The sequence below is a fragment of the Dasypus novemcinctus genome, chromosome X (assembly GCF_030445035.2).
Source record: "Dasypus novemcinctus isolate mDasNov1 chromosome X, mDasNov1.1.hap2, whole genome shotgun sequence".
NCBI classification, from domain to species: domain Eukaryota; kingdom Metazoa; phylum Chordata; class Mammalia; order Cingulata; family Dasypodidae; genus Dasypus; species Dasypus novemcinctus.
In genome coordinates, this window is record NC_080704.1 from 103,274,663 (window position 1) to 103,298,706 (window position 24,044).

A 24,044-nucleotide genomic window follows, 5' to 3' on the forward strand; every position below is an offset into this window, starting at 1 on the left:
ATTTCATTTTTGTTTGCTCTTCTTTTTCTTCTTCCAGTTTGAGATTTGGTTTCTGATTTGGAATATTTATTATATTTAAATGTTGTCATTTATAGCAATAAATTTCCCTCTCAGCACTGCCTTTGTGACTTTCCATAACTTTGTTTTTTTTTCTGTTTTCATTTTCCTTTGCCTCAATGTATTTCCTAATTTCCCTTGTGATTTCTTTTTGATCCATTGATTGTTTAAGGGTGTGTTGTTTAATTTTGATATATTACTAACTTTTCTATTTCTCCCTCTTTATTTATTTCTAGTTCTATACCATTGTGGTCAGACAGGATACATTTTGTGGTTTCTATATATTTTTAACTTAATAAAGCTTGTTTTGTGACCTAACATGTTGTCTATGTATGAGAATATTCCATGTGCACTTGAGAAGAATGATTATTCTGTGAATGTTGGGTGAAGTATTCTATACATCTCTTAGCTCTAGATGTTTGGATTATCATTAAATATTTTTGTTTATTGTTCAGGGTAGATTTTTTGGCACTATTGAAAGTGTTGTATTAAACTAACTTATTAATGTTCAACTATTTCTCCCTTCAAATCTCTCAGGATTTGATTGATAATTTGTGGACTCATCTGTTAGGTGCATATATATTTAATGTTGTGATGTCTTCTAGTTTCTTTGACCCCCATTATTAGTATATAATGAACCTATTTGACCATGATATCAGTTTCTTACTTAAAGGCTATTTTGTATCCTATCAATATAGCTTCACCAGCTCTCCTTTGGTTTCAACTTGCATGGAATATTTTATTTCCATCCTTTCTCTTTCAATTTAATTATATCCTTGAATTTAAGGTGAGTCTCTTGTAAATAGCATTTAATTGGTCATGCACTTATCCATTCTGTCAGTCTCAGCCAGTTGAATGTTGAGCTTAATCCACTTCCATATAAACTATGTACTGATAAAGCAGGAGTTTCAGTTGCCATATTGTCATGCAGTCTTTGTAAGCCTTGAACTGCTTTTGGTCACCAATTCATCTGTTAATACTTAAATTCATATTTATTTGATATTTTTTTATTTTACCATACTGAGTCTCTTCTCATTTGTCTCTGTAAGCATTTCTCATATATTTATGTTGTAATTACCATGGGGTTCAAATATAATATCCTAAAAACATAAGAATTATAATTTATTTGATATCACATTACTTCAGTGTCATATAGATACACTCTTAATTTTCTCTGACATTCCCCCAAGTTTCACAAAACATATTTTATAGATTTTCCATTACATTTTATGTTATTTTTTTCATTTTTTCATTTTTTAAGATACATGGATCACACAAAATGTTACATTAAAAATTAAATTAGAAAAAAAAAAGATGTAGATACTGAGGAAGAAATGACAGAAGTAGCTTTGCCACTGTAGATACAAGGTAATACATACCTATTACAGTGATGAAAGGCAAAATGTCAAAAACAAAGTTTTATGATAGTTTCAATTTTTTAACACCCCAATTTATTTTTACATTATTTTAGTTTTTCTTAATTAGTACATATTCTATTTCTAATCTTTAAACCTATCATTACTATTTCATTTTCCTATTAATTGAATTTGGCAATATAATAGGCTTCAATTTTTAAGAAGTTTTGGACACAGGTTCAACCATGGCAGGGGAGGAATGTGGGTATGGGGTGATATTGATGGGGAACACATCGTTGAGAGGGAGTTCTCTAAGTCATGTTTATAGGGTGAATAAAAATGTTCAGATATTCATCAAATGACAATATGAACAAATGACAACTGAGGAGGTGCTGAGTTCCTAGTCAGGGGAGTCCTGTCGCATTCCCAAGGGAAGAGCAAGAATCCCCCCAATGCAAGGGCAAAGACCAGTGAAGAAAGATCATCCAATGATGAGCCCTTGATACTGATGGCTATGCTTATGGACCTGTGTGCCTGAAATTTGAATTAGGCCTAGAGCTTCAGTGTGCCTAAGAGTTACATGCTAAAAGTCTCCATGTTGCTCAAATGTGGTGACTCTCTAAGCCAAACTCAGCATATAAATGCATTACATTCCCCCAAGCATGGGACATTACTCCTGGGGATGAGCCTCCATGGTGATGAGGGATTACTACCAATAGCTACTTGATGATGCAACTAGAAAAAGTTTCTGAATAAAAGGGGGATATGGTAAAGACAAATCATTGTATACAGCTAAGAGTCTTCAAAAAGGAGTCAGGAGGCCATCAAAGAGGTCTCAGTTACACATGCCTCAGCAGGATACCAAAGACAGAAAAAGTAGATACAACCCTAGATACTAGTGCCCCTGAAGGATATGAAGACAAACACGTTCTACAGTCATGGCAGTTGGTTCTGGAGTTCAGTGCCTTGTCAGTGGGCTCCTTTTTGGAATTTGTGTTCCCGAGTATGATGGATTTGGACTCAAATGTGGCCTTTCTATGCATGCCTCTTCTGTCACTTTTATTGACCCTGTGGTTGGTGTTGGGGTGGAGTATACTCAGGAGACTTGAATCTTGCGACTGGTCATATACCAGCTGGGCCCTGAGCCTCAGAAGAGCTGCAACTCCTACTCCCCCATTCATTTGGCTAACCCAAGTCTCCTAACATGGAGGTCAGGATGCTCAACCACCACAACAGGGAACTTGAGAGCACCTACAACTGTAAGCAGGAGAATGACATCCATCAACCATGTGGGATCTAAGCCCCCTCTTGATGTAGAGGTTGTGTGGACATCACCATCCCCGGGTCCACAAGATAGAGGAATAAAATATGGATTGGAGTGGACTTACTGGTATTCTGCTATAGAACTATTGTGACTAGTAATGGAAGAAATTGTACCATTGATGTGAAGAAAGTGGCCACAGTTGTTGCTTAGCATAGGGAGAGGGTAAAAGAGATGTGATGTGGGGGCATTTTCAGGACTTGAAGTTGTCCTAAGTGATACTGCAAGGACAGCTGCTGGACATTGTATATCCTGCCATAACCTCAAAATCTAATGGGGGAAAGTGCCATCTACAATGTGATCTATAATTCATGCAATATAGCAGTGTTCCAAGATGTATTCACTAAATGCATTGGATGTGACACAATGATGAAAGAGGTTGTTGATGTGGGAGGAGTGGTGGTATGGGGCTTGGGGTATGTTGAAACCTCATATTTTTATGTAAATTTTTTTGTGATCTATTTCTCTTCAAAAAATACAATGAAAAAAAATAAATGCTCATAAATATACATAAGAGCTTTCCATATACTGAACTCCCCACACCCTCCACTCCTCCCACACTGACCACTTCTTTCCTTGGTGCAGGACACTAATTTCATTTGATGAGTACACTTTGGAGCATTGCTACACAGCATGGGTTATAGCTTATGTTGTAGTTTTCACTCTCTCCCAGTCCAATCAGTGAGTTATAATAGGATATATAATGTCCTGCATCTCTCCCTGCAATATCATTGAGGACAACTCCAAGTCCTGAAAATGCCCCAACATCACACCTCTTTTTCCTTCTCCTTGCCTTCATCAACTCCCATGGCCACCACTCTGTCTCCACATTAATGATATAATTTCTTCCATTGCTAGAGTCACAATAATTCTATAGTAAAATATCAGTAACTCCACTCTCATCCATATTTTATTCCTGTATTCTTAGGACCTAGGATAGCATTGTCCCCTCCACCTCTAAATAGAGAGGATGCTTAGATCCCACATTGCTGATGGATCAGATTTTCTTGCTTGCAGCTGTAGAATCTCTCAATTTCCTTGCGTGGTGGATGACCATCATCACATCCCTGTTAGTTGAACTGGGTAATTGCAATGAACTGGAGAGTAGGTATTGCAACTCTGTTGAGGTTCGGAGCCCAACGGGCATATAGACAGTTCAGAGATTCAATTACTTGTAAGCATTTGAGTTTTAGAATATGTAAGAAGAGTAAGAAGTGGAGTTACATCCTCAAAAAACAATACAATAGTGCTGATATTTATTTTTACACAAATGATTACCTTTACTGGAGGTCTTTATTTTTTATACCATTTTGATATAATGTCTAGAGTCCTTTCCTTTCAGTCTGAAGAACTTCCTTTACCATTCCGTGTAGAGAAGGTCTAGTGATGTTTAACACCCTCATTTTTATTTTTCTAGGAATGTCTTAATCTTGCCCTCATTAATGAAAGAAAATCTCACCAGATACAATAGTCTTGGTTGTCAATTGTGTTCTATCAGTACTTGAATATTTCAATCCACTGCCATGTAAATCTATGGTTTATGATAGGACATAAGCACTTAATCTGAGACTCAGTTTTACAGAAAACTGTTTTTCTCTTGCAACTTTACAGAATCTCTCATTGTTCTTCACATTTGTCAGTTTGAACAGCACATGATGAGGAGTATATTTCTTCAAGATTATCCTGTTTGGTATTCTCTGGTCTTCTGGGATGAGCATATTCAGGACTTTTTATTGTCATAATTTTTAAAGAAGGTTTAGATTACATTAATTTTACATTGATAATATACGGGATCCCCATATATCTGTCTCTCCCAATCCCACACTTTTCCCCCTTAACATCTTTCCTTAGTATGGTACATTGGTTGCAATTGATTAACACATATTGAAGTATTGTTACTAACCATGATCTATAGTTTATATTGTGAATTTCACTAGGCACCACACAATTTTATAAGATATGATAAGATATATAATGGCTTCTATTCTCCTTGCTATGCCATGCAGAACAATCCCGATGTCCCAAAATGCTCCGTGTTACTAGTGTTCATCTCTCTCCCTCCCCTGAGAAGCTTTGATGACACTGTCTTCATGTCAATGTTACCAGTTCTTCCATTACTAGTATAATTATATGTCTACTTTAGTCCATATTTGCTTTCCCTATTGTTTGTTCGTTCTTCAGTATTGAGGGTTTTGGTATAGTGATGTCAATTCTGCTTCTAATTGAGAGGGGCTTAGATCCCATGGGGAAAGTGAGTGGAACTGACTTGCATACAGTCATATATACTCTGATTTGGGGAATGGGCATTGTCCATCATCATCCTTTTTTTAGTTGTACTGGGTGAGTCCAATGATTTAGAGGATAATTTTGGGTTCAACTCTGCAGAGATTCAGGGTTTAACCAGCATATGAAAAGATGGAGGATTTAAGTCTCTGAGACACAAAATTAATGAGTATACTGCTAGTAATAATCTCAAATAAAAGGGGCATAAAAACCATGTGCAGGAAATTATAAATGAGCCCAAATCTGATCCATTGAGGGGATAGGTTATCATATATTCCAAGGTAAGACCCACTGACAGGGTACCAAAATTCTGGGGTTGTCTTCCTTGCCTATAGTGTCCAGATGTCTCTAGAGATCTTAGAAGACCCCTTCTAGATTCACTGTTTGCTGCTGAAGTCAATGTGATTCCCTAAGACATGCATAAGTGTAACACCTGTAATAAACTCCCAACTCACTTTGAAATCTCTTAGCCTCAAAAACGCATTTATATTTAATATTTCCCCATTTTGGTCAAGGTGTTTTTCCAAATGCATTGCTGGTTGGTGCTTGGTAATAATCTATTAGTGCCAGAGGTTTGATCTCTGGGAGTCGTGTGCCATGCAAAGGGGAATATGGTAAGTTTATATACTTACTGAGTTTGACCTAGATAGGGGCGATTTTAGAAAAACAAGGAGGTCTTCAGAAGGTAATTTTTAGACAATTTATAATAGTAGGCTAAAGTTGTATTTCATAAGGACAGAGTCCTTAAATAAAAGCATCAATATCAAGGGTCTGGCATATTGGCTCTTTTTTGCTTGACACTACCCCTGTCTCTAGAGAATCTTGCCAGTATATTAGTGAATGTATCATGACACCCCAGGATGGGAATTCAATATTCCTTTGGTTATTGTGTGGTTCTCCATCCACTGAGACAACACACCATGACCACTTGAACATATCCATATACCATAGATGTTTGCCATAGGTGCATCCCTCTCCATACATCCCCCACCACAGACACCCCATGTCAGTGAACTTCCTCTGTCAACAGTTGCAACTCTTCTACAAAACAAAACTACTCCTGAAACAAATCCAATATTTTTTCCAAAACTTTTTAAAACAGAAAAATAGAAAAAGAAATTCATTGTGTCTTTCATCCCCTTAAGATATGTTATCTTTAATGGACAGTGAGAATTTCTTCTGTATGTTATGCAGTGTCTATTTTTTTTTCAGTTTATTATCAAAGAAGATTTAGGTAACAGAAAAATCACATAGAAAATATACAGGATTCCCATATGCCCTACACCCTTCCACTCTTATACCCTACAACATTGCTCTCTCATATTTTCCCGTATTAATAACATCTATCATGAGTATGTTACATTTGTTAAAATTGATGAATATCGAAGCATTGCCCATAACCATGATCAGTGACTTACATTATGGTTCACATTCTGTACTGTACTCTTTTATAAGTTCTAACAGAATGCAAAAAGAAATATATCTGTCATAACAAGGTCATTCAGAACAATTTCAATTGCCTAAAAATGCCCCATGCTCCATCCTTTCTTCCCTTATTCCCCACTTGGAAATCCTGGTAACCACTAGAATGAAATTCTTGAAGAATAAAGTTCATAGTTACATGCATTAATATTGATAACTTGACCTATTGACCCACCATATTTTATAAGGAACTGCCAGTGTTCTCGAGAGACTCCTATCCTTCCATTTGAGAAAGTAGCAGAACTTCCCATGGTGAATGACATATTCTTGTTTATTGTGGGTCCTCCATAAACTGAGATTACACACTATAATAAAATGAACACTTTCATATTTCATGGAAGAATGCTCCAGATGGGCTGTTTTCCACATATACATCACACCCAACACTCTGCACATATAACCCTCCCCTGTCTTATTTTGTGAAATAACATTCCCAACAATGTAGTTTTAACCACATACTTACAAAAGCCAAAATTTCACCTGTTCTTTCCTCCAGCACTTCCCCCAGTTTCAGGGACAGTACAAAATATCACCCCCATTCTCCTCACACTCACTTTTCTGTACCATCGACCCAAATCATATCCCTGACCCAACATCTCTCCAATTCACTGCCAAAGATTTCCTTCCAAATTATCATAGGGTTTGCCCATATTGAGTATCAGCTCACCACACTCAACTTCCTTTCTGTCACCTGATAACCTACCTTCCAGAATCTAGTTCTGTGGGTTTGTTCTTTTACTTAGGTCATATCAGTGAGGGCACATAATATCTGTCCTTTAGTGTCTGGCTTGCATCAGTCAAACTAAGGTCTTCAAGATTCATCCATGTTGCCCTGTGTCAATATTTAATTTCCTCTTATAGCTGAGTAATATTCCATTGTAGGTAAATATCACAATTTGCTTATCCAATTATCTGTTAATAGACATTTGGATCACTTCCAAATTTAGGCAACATTGAATACTGCTTCTATGAACACTGGTGTGCACATATCTGTTTTGTCCCTGCTTTCAATTCTTCTGGTTATACACCCAGCTTTGGGATGAATGGATTATATGACAGCTCTACAGCAAGCTTCCTGAGGAACTGCCAAATTTTCCAGTGCACTGGCTGCACCAGTCTACATTCCCAACAAGAGTGGACGAGTGTCCCCTATCTTAAACATCCTCCGCAATACTTGCAGTTCTATTTTGCTTTTATTATTATCTTTTTTAATATACATGGATAACACAAAATATTACCATTAAAAAAATAAGAGATTCCTATATACCCCACTCTCCACACCCACCACTCCTCTCACATTGAGAACTTCTTTCATTAGTGTGGTACATTCATTGCATTTAATGAGTACATATTAGAGCATTGTTACAGGGCATGGATTATAGTTTATGTTATAGCTTACACTCTCTCCCAGTCCATTCAGTGGATTATGGCAGGATATATAATGTCCTGCATCTGTCATTGCAATATCACTTAGGAAAAATCCAAATCCCAAAAATGCCCCCATATCACACTTCTTTTTCCCTCTCCCTGCCTTCAGCAACTCTCATGGCCACTGTCTCCACATCAATAATATAATTCTTGCATTGCTAAATCACAATAATTCTATAGTAGAATACCACTAAGTCCACTCATGTCCATATTTTATTCCTCCATCCAGAGGATACTTGGATGGTGATGTCCACTACACCTCTAAATTGAAAGGGGGCTTAGATCCCACATAGCTGATGGATGGGATTCTCCCATTTGCAGTTATAGATGCCCTTGGTTCCATGTTGTGGTGATTGATCATCCTCACCTTCTTGTTAACTGATCAGGGTTAGCCCACAAACTAGAAAGTAGGTGTTGCAACTCTGCTGAGGCTCAGGGCTCAGCTGGAACATATACAGTCCAAATATCCAAGTCTGCTAAACATACACCAAGCTCAGCAACAACCACAGGTTCAGTAAATGAGAAAGAAGAGGCATGTGTAGCGATGTCACTTCTGAGTCCAATTACATCACATTTAGAAGCACAAATATCAAAGTAGGGCCCACTGGCAAGGTACAGAACTCCAGAGCCATCTCTCATGACTGTAGGGCCTGGGTGTCACCACTACCAGGGTCTGTATCTTCTTTGGTTGTCTCTGAGATCCTGTTGATATGTGCAAAAGTGCTACCCTTTTGATGAACTCACAACTTATTTTGATGTCTCTCAGCAATATAAAATCATTTGTCTTTACCATTTCCCCCTTTTATTCAAGCACTATTTCTAGTTGCATCACCAGCTGGTGCTTGGTATTAGTACCTCATCCCCAGGAAGGCTCATCCTCAGGAGTCATGTCATATGCTAGGGGGAAGGTAATACATTTAAACACTGAGTTTGGCTTAGAGAGTGGCCACATTTTAGTAACATGGAAACTCTCAGGATCTAACCCTTAGGCATCCAGCAGGGCTAGGCCTAATTGAAATTTCAAACATACAGGCTAATAAGCATAATTATCAGATTCAAGTGCCCATTACTGGAACATCCTTTGTCACTGGTCTTTGCCCTTTTACTTTAGGGATTGTGGCTCTTTCACTGGAGCATGTGATAGAGTTTTCCCGAATGAAAACTCAGTACCACCTTTGTGTGAAATTCTACCCCCTATGTCAATACCTAACAAACCTCTGAACATATATATACCCTATATGCATGCCCTGGAAAACTTCCTCCCACCCATGCATCCCCAATTAATGGCACTCCACATCAGAGCTATTCACTTGCCATAGATGAACTCCTCTGTGATCCAAAACTTCTTCAAAAAGGAATTCTATTATATTGACCAATTCACTTAATAGGAAAATGAAATTATAATGATAAGTTTAAAGATTAACAATAGAATATATAATAATGTAGACAAATCTAAAATAAAGTAAAAAATAAGTTGAGGTTTTAAAAAATGAAAAACATCATAAGAAATAAATTTTTTGACATTTTGCCTTTCATCAAGGAAATAGATGTTTCCCTATATGTATGGTGGCAAGTCAATCTCTTCCATTTCTTTCTCAGTGTCTAAATCCTTTTTTTTAAAATTGTCTTCAAAAAGGTTTAGGTCACAGTAAATCATATATAGAATATAGGAATCTCCTTATATTCAATATCAAACCCTTTTCCCCATTCCCCAGCTATGATCTTTTTACATGTGGATGATACATTTGCTACTACTGATGCGCAGATATTGAAATATAGCTACTAACCATGTTTCAATTATGGTTTACATTTTAGACTATACATCTTTATAAATGTTTGATGATATTTAACATGGCCTGTATCCATCACTGCAGGATCATGCAGAACACTTCCATTGCCCCACAATTACCCCCTCTTCCAATTTTTCTATTCCTCTCTCCCATTCCTCTCAGGGCCCACAGTGACAAACAAGCTTTACTACTGGAAAGAAATGATTCATAGATACTTGCAACAATGATATGGGTTTGACACACTAGTCTGTCATCTTGCTTTGCGAGCCCCCCATGCTCTTGAGAGACACCCTCCCCTCTGAGAGCATCAGGCCTCCCCAGGATGGGGACATAATACAATTATCCTCATTTTGTGAGGCTCCACCCACTGATACAACACACCATGACATGAGCACTCTCACTTTCCTTACAACCCTTCTCCAGGTGCACCCTATGCCAATGCCTCCCGTCAAACACATTAACCCAGTAACCCTTCCTTATTATATTTTGTGAAGATTTTTCTCAACATTATAATTTCAAACACATACCCGGCAATCTCCCATGTTCACTTGCTCCCCAAACCCTCACCCCAATTCCTTGGGCCATCTGACCCATCCCTCCAACACTATCCCCATCAAGCCTGCAAAGCCCAAACCAATAGTATCCTTATGCCCCCATCTTATCCCTTCCTTGCACAACTACATACCTCCACTTTATCATAGATTTTGCCCATGTGGTCATTTGCTCAAACATACCTCTCCCACTCCGCCATTTCCTGTGAGCTTGTCTTCTAGTCTCTAGCTGTATGAGGCAACTTGGTTTGCTTTATTCATATCAGAGAGGCCATGCAGTATTTGTCCTTTAATGCCTGGCTTGCTTCACTCAACATAAGGTCCTCAAGATTCATCCATGTTATCCCATGTGCTAGTACTGCATTCTTTTTACAACTAAGTATTATTCCATTGTATGTATATACCACATTTTGTTTATCCATTAATCTCTTGCTGGGCATTTGGGTTGATTTCAATTTTTGGAAATAGGGATTAATGCCAATATGAACATTGGTGTGCATATATGGGGTTTTGTCGTTGTTTTCAGTTTTTCTGAGTATATACCCAAGAGTGGAATACCTGGGTCATATGGCACATCTATACCTAGCTTTGAGGAACCATGAGACTGTCCTCCAGAATGGCTGGATCCTTGTACATTTCCACTAGCAGTGGATGAGGGTTCCCATTTCAAAATATTCCTCTTTCACATTTTTAGTCTTCTGTTGTTTTAATAGCCACCAGTCTAATTGTTGTAAGATGGTATCTCAGTGTTGTTTTGATTTGCATTTTCATAATAGCTAGTGATATTGAAAATATTTTCAAGTGTTTTTAAGACTTTTATGTTTCATAGTTTGTGTTTCATGGATAATAGTTTGGCAGTAATATTGTGTGCAAGGAAGGCAAATAAATATCTGGAGTATATGTTTTCCTCAAGTGAGAAAAAATTGCTTCCCCTTCCATGATATATATGGTCCAATGTAGTAAACATACCACTAGGTAATAGGTTGATCACCTAAGAGAACTGTGCCATATTGGAGACTGCCAGTTGGTATCTGCTGCTGTCACATTAGACACTCACCAGTGACTGTAAACTGGTTGGCCTTTAGTAGTGGACATCAATATTGCTGAGGTTATGAACAACCTGAATATCTACCTACATGGTCATTTCATTCATGAGCCCAATACACAATGACAGAAGTGTCTGAGGAAGGATAAGGATCCCCAAATAGCCAAAAATATCTTGAAAAAAAGTACAGAATCTCATCAAATTTGGTTACAGTTGTGTTTCTGCCTGAGGGAAAATTCCATCTGTCTGTGTACTTGCAAACTCTATAGAACAAGTTATCTATTTCTAATATGCATTAGATAGACAGGCTTAAGATAAACATTCCCATTCCCTTAGGGGTAAATTGGAAGGGAAAGAGGTGGTATGGTTCCCAAATAATTCTGAAACCCTACAGGTCGTAATCCATTAGAGTTCAAGATCTGAGAGTTATCTATGAAGCAGTGTTTTACCCACTGAGACTGATGGAGTGTAAGCCTTACCTCTTGCAAGCACTTGCACAGCAGTCTTGCTTTTTCTGAAAACTGAGGTAAAGAAACCACCACTCCAAATATTGGGGAACTGTCCAGACCCTATATAATCCCCATTGCAAAGGCTCAATCCCCTCAAAATACCTGCATGCCATCCAGACTTTTTGCAATCCCAAGGAATATGCCCCACACTCTTTGAAGACTGGAGTGGTAGCATTCTTCCTGAAAAACATGGTCGACAGAAGTTGGAAGATTCACACTTCTTATCTAAAGCTTATTACAAAGCTACAGTGGTCAAATCAGTAAGGTACTGGTATGAGGATAAATATAAATGGAATCAAATTGAGAGTTAAGAAATAGACTCTCACATGTAGGGAAAATTGTTATTTGACAAGGATACTACATCCACTCATTTGGGGGAAAAAAAAAACAGTATCTTCAACAAATGGTGCAGGAGGAATTGGATATCCCTATGCAAAAGAATGAAAGAGGGCCCTGATTTCATATCATATACAAACATTAACTCAAAATGTATTAATGTCATAAATATTAAATCAGGACACCAAACTCCTAAAAGAAAACATAGGGAAGCATCCAACAGAACTTGTTTTGTGCAATGGTTTCCTAGACTTTACACCCAAAGCACAAATAAAAACAGAAAAGAAAATATAAATGGGACCTCCTCAAAATTAAAAATATTAGTGTTCAAAGGACTTTATCATGAAAGTTACAAGACAGCATACTAAATAGGAAAGAAAATATGGAAGCCATAGTACAATAAGGGTTTAACAGCCATTGCATATAAATAAATCCTACAATTCAACAATAAAAAAACACACAACCCAATTAATAAAATGGGCAGAAGACTTGGATAGAATAAAAATAACATGGAAAGGAGAGAATGAAAGAGAAACAACTTTAAGAAGAAAACCATGGAAGTTGAGATCTGAAATTAAGACTTCACCTTGGGCCAAAAGAGGAACCCCACCCATGTGTGCAGAGAGGGTATTTGCCACAGAAGTTAAAAAGGGGGAATGTTCCTGTCAAATGTTGTGGAAGAGTTTCATTGCCCCAGGTTGAAGAGAGGGAGGAGCACACTCCCCAAGGATTAGGGCAGTTGAGGTCAGTACCCCACATGTCTGAGAGTGGTGGGCCTGTCCCCCAAAGATTAGGGAAGGCCAGGTGGTAAACTCATTGCTCTGAGAGGGTTGAGCCTGTATTTCAAAGGTTAGGGTGAATGTTTTCTTCACATTACTGTACTGGGGGGGATAAGACTCTAACCTAAAGATTAGATAAGGTGTGCAATCACCCCAACACTCTTGGAGGGAGAGATCTGGAGCTTGGTGGACACGTAGAACCTTGATGAGGGTGGAACCAAGAAAATGGCTGTTGGGCAAGCCAGTGGAAATGGTGGTTCCCCATATGGCCCCATGGAGAAGAAAGCATCATCTTAAGATTGACTCCCAGACTAAAATCAAATAGAGGGTGCCCTGCAGGTTTACTGAACTGTAGAGGACCCATGACTCATGCTTCCCTCTCAAATTTATCCTTATTGTAATGAAAATGTTTATCATATGTCTGCTCATTTGTGCATTAAAAACAGATAAATTGCACTGTAAGTTTCAGAGGTCTATAGCAGACAAGAGTTTGCCCCAATTCAAACTGCATTTCTTTAAATAGATTGTGATATGATTTAGTACTTGCATTGTTAGTGATTTAAGGGTTTTTTTAATATTATATTTTTTGAAATTCAGAGGGTGGATTGTAGCAGTTTGATGTGCTTATGAATTCCAAAAGTAGATATTGGATTACGTTTACAATCTGATCTGTACCTGGGCACGACTGAGTTATGATTAGGGCATTGCATCCTCACCCCTTGGTGGATGGAGACTCAAAGATAAAAGGCATGGCAAAGAACAGGTTTGAGGGTTTCTGATATTGTAGTTTTTCATGTTGGAATTTGATGCTGGAGTCCCAGGAAGTAAGCTACCAGAGGAAAGAGAACCCAGCCCCAAGAAGAAAGGAACCATGAACCCAGAGAAAAGCAAGCCCCAGAAACATAGGAATCCAGGAAACCTAAACCCTCACAGATGCTGGCAGCCATCTTGTTCCCAATAGACTTTGGAGAGGGAAGTAAATTATGCTTTATGGACTCGTGTCTGTAAACCCCTACCCCAAATAAATACTCTTTGTAAAAACCAACCAATTTCTGTTGTTTTGTATCAGGACCCCTTTGGCTGACTAATGCAATGGAAATGCTGTATTTTCTACATAACTTTTCTGTAAACCTACAACTTCTCTAACTATAAAAATAAAAAGAAGATGCTTCTGGCTGTGTTCTTATCTGCAGGCTTGAGTATAGAAGTATCCAAATACAAGCTCATTCTCATTCTTGGGAGAATCCACTTTATGAAATTTCAGGTAAAAGTTCCTTGCTTTCTTGATATAGCAGCAGATTGTTCTCTTTTTCAAGAGACAAATATTCTTAACATTTTCAAAGTCAGCACGCCAATTTCTTCTCATGCTTAGAATTTCTGACTTCCTCTGACTCTGATCCAAATATAAAGGGCACATATGATTAAGTCAAGTCTATCCAGATAATGCCCCTTTTGATTAATTAAAAGTCAAGCCATTAGTAACTATGGTGGTTTGGAACTTTATGTGCCATCAGAAAAAAATATATGATATTAAATCTAGTCCATTACTGTGTATATTTTTTTAATTTTTTTATTTTTTATTGACTTTGTAATAATATTACATTAAAAATATATATGTGAGGTCCCATTCAACCCCACCCCCCCACCCCCCCTCTCCCCCCCCCCCAACAACACTCGTTCCCATCATCATGACACATCCATTGGATTTGGTAAGTACATCTTTGGGCACCTCTGCACCTCATATACATTGGTTCACATCATGGCCCATACTCTCCTCTATTCCATCATGTAGGCCCTGTGAGGATTTACAATGTCCGGTGATTACCTCTGAAGCACCATCCAGGGCAGCTCCATGTCCCGAAGACGCCTCCTCCTCTCATCTCTTCCTGCCTTTCCCCATACCCTTTGTCCATTATGTCCACTTTTCCCAATCCAATGCCACCTCTTCTATGTGGACACTGGATTGGTTGTGTCCATTGCACCTTTATGTGGATATTTTGATGGAGTTACATCAGTTCAGTTATGATTCACCTCATGCAAAATTGGTCTTAATCCTTTTACTGGAGTTCCTTATAAAAAATTATAATTCAGACAAAAGATAGACATTTGAAGCAAGAACATGTTATCACTGAAACCCAGAAGAGAAGGAAGAGAATAGACAATGCTGCCATGCACCTTGACATATGGCAGAGGAGTCAAGGATTGCTGGCAGCCAGTCTTTGTGAAGAAACATCACCTTGATTACAACTTCATTTGGATATTTTCTTGGCCTCAAAACATTTTTTAGAGTTTACCAATCTACACATCTTTATTTTATTTTAAATGTTACATTCAAAATATGTGAGGACCCATATATCCCCCACCCCCTACTCCACTCTTCCCACATCATTTAATTAAATAAATTCCTATTGTTAAAGCCAAACCTTTTGATGGCATTTGCTTTATGCATCCTAGAAAATCAAAACATTAACTTTATTTATATCATCAAAATCTCGTTTTTAATATGATATAATATAATCAATGTAGTGATGTCTAATGATATTTTCAAGTACCATACATATTCAAGGGGAGGAGATTGTACAATGGTGAGTATCAGTAATGCTCATCCCCCCAAAAATTAGATTTACCACATAAATATTCCCAAAAATGTGGTTGCTGAATCTGTTTTGGAAATTTATCATTTAAACTCCATTATCACTACTTTCTCATTTTATTAGAATCCTGATATTTAGTGGGTATGTTAGTGAGGGCGTGTGGTTTTCTCTCCTAAATTTCATGTGGCTTTAATGGTATTCTGCCCCAGAATTCTAGCAAGACCCTTATAAGTGATTCCTGCATTCTTACTACAAATGCTGAAGAAACATCAAAGGTTCAGATGTCAGAGTTCACTAAAAGCTCAGCTCTATTACTTATCGAATTTCAGACCTTAGGACCATTATCTAACTTCAACTGAAAAAATAAAGATAAATCCTTGGAGGTTGTTCAGAATGTCAAATGAGGTGATATGTTAAACAATCCAAAACAGTGCCTTGTATTTAAGAACTACTCAATACTCTTCCCCTTATTGCTTCTGTATAACCAAGGGATGGTAATGTGTTTCAAGTTCAGCAAAGAGAAGACAACCTTCCAGGACCATGTATACTTAGCAAGTGATACAAGCACAGAAGAAAGAGAGCTTTTTTGTTTGTTTGTTTTTGTTTATTTACTTTATCAGTAGTGGTGTCCTGGTTTGAATCTTACTGTTTTAGGATACGTTTAAGTTTCTTGCTTACCAGTATTACCTAGAACTACTTTTGTTAATGCATCCTAACCAACATCTCAAAGCTTCCCATACTTTCTGTGCACTACCAATATCCTTCCAATAAATTCCCATCTTGTTTAAACTGGCCTGTATGTTTTTGTATCTTGCAATGCTCTTTATGTGAATTTTAAATTTAATAAACATTGTGAGAATGTTTTTAAAATAGCTGTAGAATTCACAGATAACACCAGATGAAATAATTTTCCCGATAATAACGTCCAATAGATTGTTCTTTCCATATTCTACCTATATGAATGCTCAGTAGGATATCTTATGATTTTAAATGCAAATTTCCCCAAAAAGCAGAGTTGCATGTAAATTTTATATGGATTATATGCATTTGTCCTTTTTCTTCTCCTTTTTGATTAACATAATGGCCATTTTCTTAAGAGTCTGTAGGTGTTCTTTAAGAATATTGTTACTTTTTAAGTCATATGTATTACTAATAGATTTTCATAACCCATGGTTTGCTTTTCAACATTTTAATGACATGTCTTCTTTAGTTTTAGTAAAATAATGCTTCTTAGTAAACATTCAAGAAATACCAAATATTCCAAGGAAAGTTCATCCTTCTTTTCTTGGAATATCCTCTTGGCAAGCATCATTTGTTGAAAACACTATTCTTTTCCCATTGAAATGACTTTGCAATCCTGTTGCAAAATGAATGACTATCAATGTAAGGATTCTTTACTGGACCTTTAATTCTATACCATTATTCTACATGTCTAAGTATTTTTATAGAATTTTAAATGGAAATGTTTTCTTAATTTCATTTTTGAATTGTTCCTTCCTAGTACATGGAAATGTAATTGATATGTATATTCATCTTGTGCCCTGAGACATTGTGGAACTTATTAGCTCTAATAGTTTATTTTTGGGTGGGGGGATTCTTTAGATTTTTCTGTATACAAGATCATAACATCAGCAAATATAAATAGTTTTACTTCTTACTTTCTAATCCGGGTGCGTTTTATTCCTTTGTCATCCCTAATTGCTCTGACTAGAACATCCTGTAGAAGTTTGAATAACAGTGTTGACAGTGAGCATCCTTGCTTTTTCTCTGCTCTCACGAGAAAAGCTTTCTGTTTTCACCTGTAGTACAACAGTTACTATGAGTGTTCCATAGATGCCATTTTTCAGGTTGAGGAATTTTTCTCTTCCTAGTTTGGTTTGTGTTTTCTAACATGGAATCATATTGCATTTTGTCATTTTTAAAATTCTGCATATATTAAGGAGATCATGTTATTTTGACCATTATTCTATTAACAAGTTGTATTACATTGATTGATTTAAAATGTTACAATGACCTTACATTCCTGGGATAAATACCATTTGGTCATGGTGAATAATCTCTTCTGCAGTATCCTGGATGTATTTTGCTAGTATTTAGCTGAGGATTTTTACATCTATTTTCAGAAGGTGTATTAGTCAGCCAAAGTGGTGCTGATGCAAAATACGAGAAATTGGTTGTTTTTTATAAAGGGTATTTTTGGGGGGTAGGAGCTTACAGATACCAGGCCGTAAAGCATGTTACCACTCTCACCAAATTCTACCTTCATGAGTTGGAACAAGATGGCTGCCGATGTTTGTGAGGGTTCAGGCTCCCTGTTTCCTGCATTCAGGGGTCTTCCTTCTCACTGGGTTTAAGGTTCCTTTCTTCCTGGGGCTTGCTTCTCTCTCTTCTGTATGCTTCCTTCCCAGGGCTCCAGCTTAGACCTCAGCATCAAATTCCAACATCAAAACTCCAGTTTTAAGAACCCTTAACTCTGTCCTTTGCCATTCCTTTTATCTGTGAGACCCCACCCACCAAAGGGTGGGGACTAAATGCCCTACTGAAACAAGAGGTTTACATAATTATTTAATTAAATAAACCTATGAATCCAATACAACCTAATATCCCCAGAGGAAAAGATCATTTTACAAACATAATCCAATATTTCTTTTTGGAAAATTCATCAAATATATCAACCGGCTATACTCCACCCTCTGAATTCCAAAAAGACATTACAATGTTCAAAAAATTAACTTAAATCAGTTACAATGCAAGTACTAATTCTTATCACATTCAATTTAAAGAAATACAGTTTTCATGAGGGGCAAAATCCCATCGACTATAGACCTCTGAAACTTAAAAAATAATTCATCTGCTTCCAATACACAAATGAACAAAGGATAAACATTTTTATTAGAGTAAAGAGAAATTGGGGGAGAAACATGAGTCATGATTTCTCTACAGTTCAGTAGATATGCAGGGAATCCTCTGTCCAATTTCAAAATCTGGGTGTCATTCTTAAGAACACAGTTTCTTCTTCTTGGTGCCATATGGGGACTTACGTTTCCAATGGTTTGCACAATACCTATTTTCTTGGTTCCACCCTCATCAAGCATCAACATCTCTCCAAGAGTGTTGGGGTGATTGCCACACCTTACTCAATCTTTGGGTTAGAGTCTTAATCCCCTAAGTAGAGTGATGTGAAGACTATTTTTCCCCTGACTTTTGGTATACAGGCTCAACACTCTCAGAGCAATGAGTTGACCACGTGGCCTTCCCTAACTTTTGGGGGACAGGTTCACCACTCTCAGACATTTGGGGTGCTAATCTTAACCACCCTAATCTTTGAGGAATGTGCTCTACCCTCACTGAACCCTGGGACATCAATATTTTCCCAGTACATGGGACAGAAAAATCCATACTCTTCAACTGCCAGGGCAATCTCACCCTCTCTGTACACATGGCATTCTTCTCTTGGCCCAAGATGATGTCCTAATTCCAAATCTCAGTTTCCATTGTTTTCCTCTTAAAGGTGTTTCCACTTCAATCTCTCCTTTCCATGTCCTTTTTATTCCAGGTTGACAGTGGTTTGTTCATACAGCTCTCGCAAATTTTCTTTTGGTTTAGCATGCAAGAAACAGGGGTCCAAGCCATCAAACATTAAGATTTTCCACAAGTGTTTCCTAGATAACTGCATCTTCAATTTTGTTTCACCAGTTCCAACTTTAGTTAAATCCTCCAATGGGGCCCTTTCATCTGGGATCTTGATTTTGAGAAGCTTGAAATTTCCAGAATCAGTTTCTGTTTTCTTTCTGCCTGACAGTTCAGTCCTCAGCACATCTCTGTCATCTAGCATGTTGCTATAAGCTGCAAGCAGAAGCCAAGCTGAATTCTCTGAGATCACTTTGGAAATTTCTTCAGCTAAATACCCAGACTCACCATTTTAAAATTCTGCCTTCCAAAAAAACACCAGCAGTTAATCTTGCTAAGTTCTCTGTAACTTTAAAACATGGATCACCTTTCCTCCAGTTTCCAATGATATTTTCATCATTTACTTCTAAGACATCAAACAAAGTCTCTTTAACATCATTATTGTTATCAACAGTCTTTTCAAAGCAATCTAGGCCTTTTCCATAAAACATTTCACAATTTCTCAAAAAAATACAACTTACCATTTATAAAACCATTCCAGCAGTTATGTAATTGCAAAAGCACGTCACACTCTTCAGTACCAAATTCTGTATTAGTCAGGCAAAAGGGTGCTGATGCAAAATATCAGAAATTCATTGGTTTTTATGAAAGGTATTTACTTGGGGTAGGAGCTTACAGATACCAGGCCATAAAGCATAAGTTACTTCCCCCACCAACATCTATTTTCACATATGGGAGTGAGATGACTGCCAATGGCTGTGAGGGTTCAGGCATCCTGGTTTCCTTCATTCCAGGGTGTTGCTTCTCTGTGGGATCAAGGCTCCTTTTTACCTGGGTCTTGCTACTCTTTCCTCTGTGTGTTTACTTCCCAGGGCTCCACCTTAAAACTTCAGCATCAAACTCAAGCCTCAAAATTCCAAAATTAAGAACCCTTCACTCTGTCCTTTGCCATACCTTTTAACTGTGAGTCCCCACAAACCAAAGGGTGGGGAATCAACACCTTACAGTCACCAGAGGTTTACATAATTACCTAAGCAAGTAAGCCTACGAACCAAATATAATCTAATATGCACAGAGGAAAAGATAATTTTACAAAAATAATCCAATATTTCTTTTTGGAATTCATCAGTAATATCAAACTGCTACAGTAGGATATGAATCTGTAGTTTTATTTTTCCTTGTGATATCTTTGCCTGAATTTGGCATCTGGGTAATAATGTTTTCATAGAACTGGTTGGGAAATATTCTCTCCTCTTCTATTTTTTGAAAGATTTTCTGAGGATTGGTGGTAATTATTTAAATGTTCGGTCAAATTATTTTTAATTCTTCATTTTTGGCTTTAATATTACCTCTTTCATCCCTAATGTTACTAATTTTAGTCTTCCCTCTATCATTAATTGGTCATTCTGTCAAAAGGTTTCCCAACTTCGTTGATTTTTTTTCAAAGAACCACATTTTTACTTGTTGATTATCTCTGATGCTTGACTATTTTCTATTTTACTTATTTTTGCTCTACTCATTATTTCCTTCCTTGTTTGATGTGGAATTAGTTTACTCTATTATTCAAGTTTCTTAATAAAAGGCTAAGTTATTTATTTATTTAGATTTTCCTCTTTTTAATATAGGCATAGCCCTCTAATCACTGATTTAGCTGCCTCCCATAAATTATATTATGTGTAATTTTGTTTCCATTCATTCAAAATCATTTCGAATCTCCCTTGTGATATTGTCATATTACATAGATCTATTCATTATGGAAAAATGTTGTTAATTATATTTCTGCACACATGCTAATTTTTGAAAATTTGTGTTTTTCTCATTTCATTAATTTTTATTTTTCAAAAGAGACTTAGATTACATAAATATTACTTAAAAGATATAAGGGATTCTCATAAGCTCCACTCTCTACCCCTCCCAAATTTTCCACATTATCAACATCACTCATTAGTGTATTATAATTTTTACAATTGATGATCAATTTTGGAGCATTGCCACTAAGCATGGATTATAGTTGACATTGTAGTTTACACTCTTACCCTCACAACTGTGTAAGATATTACAAGATATATAATAGCTTGTATCTGTCATTGCAGTGTCATTCAGTACAATTTCCAAGTCCTGAAAATACCCCCAAATTAGACCTAATTTTCCCTCTTCCTCCACTTTGAATCTCTAGTGACCACTGCCAACACATCAATGTTAAATTTTTTCATTGCTAGAATTACAAGTCTAGAATCGTCTAACAGTAATTCTACTCCAGTCCATCATTCATTCCCCGATCCAAGGGATTCTCATACAGTGATATCCATGCCACCTCTAATTGAGAAGATGCATAGATCCCATGAGGCAGATGGATTTGACTATCTTGTTTGCAGTTGCAGAAACTCTCTGTCTCTTCAGATAGTTGTTGTTCATCATCTCCTTGTTAGGTGTCCTTGGTGAGTTCAGTGAACTGGAGAGTAGGTGTAGCAACTCTGTTGAGATTCACAACCCTATTGGTACATGGACAACCCAAAGACTTAAGTGTCTTGGACATAAACTTATCAAATTTCTTATTAAATGTGTTCAAATTGAATGGGCAGTGGAGCCATGTGTAAGAAAACCACAACTGAATCCAACTCTGTCACACTGAGGAGCATAAATTCCAAATTAGGGCCCACTGGCAGGGTGCTAATCTACTGAGCTGTCTGCCATAGATATAGTATCTCAATATCTCCAGTCCCCTCAGGAGTTCATCTATTTGAGGAAATATTTACTTTGGCAGTCAATGAGATCCTGCTGAGATGTGCTTAAGTGTCACCTCTGGAATGACTTCCCAACTCAGTTGTAAGTCATTTGGCTGAATAAACCCATTCATCTTTACCATTTCCCTCTTTTAGTCGAGGTCTTTTTCCAGTTGAATTGCTAGTTGGTGCTTGGTAGTAATACCTCAGTGCCAGGGAGGCTCATCCCTGGGAGTCATGTCCCATGTAGGGGATATGGTAATTCATTTATATGCTGAGTTTGGCTTAGAGAGAGGTCAACTTTAAGCAACAAGGAGGCTCTCAGGAAGTAACTCTTAGGCCCACTATAATACTAGACTAAGTTTCAATTTCACAAATAAAGGTACATAAGTATAGTCATCAGTATCAATGGATCATCAATGGTCCATCATCCTTCACTATTCACTGCCCCTCTACTTAGGGAATTCTTGCTATCCCATTAGAGATTGTGGCAGAGCTCCCCAGGATGAGAATTCAATATTCTTAGAGTTACTGTCTGAATCTCCACACAATGCTATAATGCACTATGAACACTTGAACACTCTTATATGCCTTATAGGTATGCCTGAGGTGAACATCCTCCCATGCACCAATATCACTGACACTGTGCACCAATGATCTTCCCCTGCCACAGTTGTAATCCTCCTGTGATTCAAAATTTCTACAAAAATGAAAAGAAGAAAATAATCAAATAGAATTAATAAGAAACTGAGATAATAATGGTGGTATTAAAAGTAACAAATAAAATACAAAAAAATTTTGGAAATAATAAAATATACAAAAATTTTTTATACTTTTGCTGTTTATTCATGCACCTATTTTTCATTTTATTTTATTTTACTTTTTAACATCAATTTTATTGATACATATTAATAAAATATAAATCCATCCAAGTGTACAGTCAAAGGCATTCAGTACAAACACGTAGTAGTACATTTATCACTCCAGTCATTTCCAAAGCTTCTTCATCATTCCAACAACAACAATAATAATAATTAAAACAATTCATAACTTCTCAAAAATATCTTTCTGCAGATTCATTTTATCTTCTCATATTATTTTCCTTATGCTGGGGAACTCTTTTAGTTTTTCATCTGTTGCATGGCTTTTGGCAAGATATGTTTTGAGCTTTTATTTATTTTATTTTATTTTTATTTTATTCTTTTTTGTAGATAAAGAGATCACACAAACCATTACATTAAAAAAACTTAAAAGGCTCCCATGTGCTCCTTCTTTCAGTTCTTCTGGGTATATACTCAGTATGGGATTGCTGGATCACATGACTGATCTGTAGTTAGTTTCCTGAGGAACAGCTAAACCATCCTCCACAATGGTTGCATCATTCTGCATTCCCAACAGCAGTGAATAAGATTTTCTATTCCTCCACATCCTCTTCAAAACACATAATCCTCTATTTTTTTTAGTAGCTTCCAGGATAAATGTTGTAAGATTATGTCTCATTGCAATTTTTATTTCAATTTCCCTGATAGATAGTGATCTTGAGCATCTGTTTATGAGTTCTTTAGCCAATTTCTTCTTTGAAAAAATGTCTATATAATCACTTGCCCATTTTTTAAAATGGGTTGTGTATCTTTTTATTTTTGAGGTATAAGATTTCTTTATATGTGCTGGGTAGTAGGTCTCTATCACATAGATGGTTACCAAATACTATCTCCCATTGTGTAAGCTGACTTTTTGCTTTCTTGACAAACACCTCAGATGCATATTTTTCAATTTTTATTTTTATTTTTATTTTTGAGGTGGGTCCATTTATCTATTTATTCTTTGGTGTTCATGCATTGGGTGTAAATTTCATGAAACCATTTCCTAATACAGTATCTTGGAGATGTTTACTGACATTATGTTCCATGATCTTTATGGTTATGGACCTTATATTTAGATCTTTGATCCATCTTGAGTTCATTTTTTTAATATGGTGTGAAGTGGTGTTCCTCTCACAATGTTTTGGATATGGGTATCCAATTCTTTAAGCACCATTTATTGAAGAGGTCATTCTCTCCCAGTTGAGTGAGCTTGGTAGCCTTGTATAATATCAGTTGATTTTATTTACAAGAATCTATTTCAGAACTCTCAGTTTGGTTCCATTGTTCTGTATGTCCAT